Genomic DNA, 250 nt, shown 5'->3' on the forward strand with positions numbered 1-250 from the left:
GTAAGTACTCATTCTAAAATTCTGAAATTGATACCCTTATCCTCTGGAATTTTGAATAAATCCATTAAATCAAAGAATTAATATTCATCAAATAATGAGAAACTGAGATTTACCTGAATCCTTCATACATGTCAATAGTGGTCTGATATTATGTATCTAATCTCTTAAAATTCTCATTTTTAATGCTGAAATCAGCTATCAGGTGGTGTGGTTTTGCATTTTCAAATTATATCCTTAAATAATTGGTTTT

The sequence above is a fragment of the Hetaerina americana genome, unplaced genomic scaffold (genome assembly GCF_022747635.1).
Source record: "Hetaerina americana unplaced genomic scaffold, ioHetAmer1.1.p SCAF_98, whole genome shotgun sequence".
Taxonomy (NCBI): Eukaryota; Metazoa; Arthropoda; class Insecta; order Odonata; family Calopterygidae; genus Hetaerina; species Hetaerina americana.